This window comes from Austrofundulus limnaeus, unplaced genomic scaffold (assembly GCF_001266775.1).
Source record: "Austrofundulus limnaeus strain Quisiro unplaced genomic scaffold, Austrofundulus_limnaeus-1.0 Scaffold890, whole genome shotgun sequence".
Taxonomy (NCBI): Eukaryota; Metazoa; Chordata; class Actinopteri; order Cyprinodontiformes; family Rivulidae; genus Austrofundulus; species Austrofundulus limnaeus.
The window spans coordinates 110,585-111,275 of record NW_013953292.1 but is presented as its reverse complement, the minus strand read 5'-3'; positions in this window follow the sequence as shown (position 1 = coordinate 111,275).

Genomic DNA, 691 nt, shown 5'->3' with positions numbered 1-691 from the left:
AAAAAGTAAAAACAGCTGAAAAAGTAAAAACAGCTGAAAAAGTAAAAACAGCTGAAAAAGTAAAAACAGCTGAAAAAGTAAAAACAGCTGAAAAACACACTGATTATTCCTTTAACAGGTGAATGAAGCAACGACTCGTCTTGTTTTGATCTCACAGTTTAATCTCTTTTTTTAGATTAAAGGATCGGCCTCAGAAAATATTCTCCAGGTTTGTGATGGAATCGTTTTTGTTTTGTTTCTGTGAGACGAGTCGTTCAGCTGAGAATCCACCTGATGTTCGACACGTTCAGATGAAAACTTCATTATTTGTTGTTTTTATGTAAAATATGTGAATAAAATGAACTTTTTCTAGTTTAAAGCAGCAGCTTTGAAGCTCAAACTGTTTAAAGTGTTGAAACCTCAGAGCTCCTCTGACTGTAGAAACATGTTCTGAGTTCTAACATGAAGCTTTTCTGTTTTATTATTTTATTTATGTTGTTTATTTAGATTCTATTTATATTTTATCGAACAAAAGTTAGAAACTGTTCAGATTTATCAGAAATCCAGAAACCACCAGGACCAGGTACCACCAGGACCAGGTACCACCAGGACCAGGTACCACCAGGACCAGATACCACCAGGACCAGATACCACCAGGACCAGGTACCACCAGGACCAGGTACCACCAGGACCAGATACCACCAGGACCAGA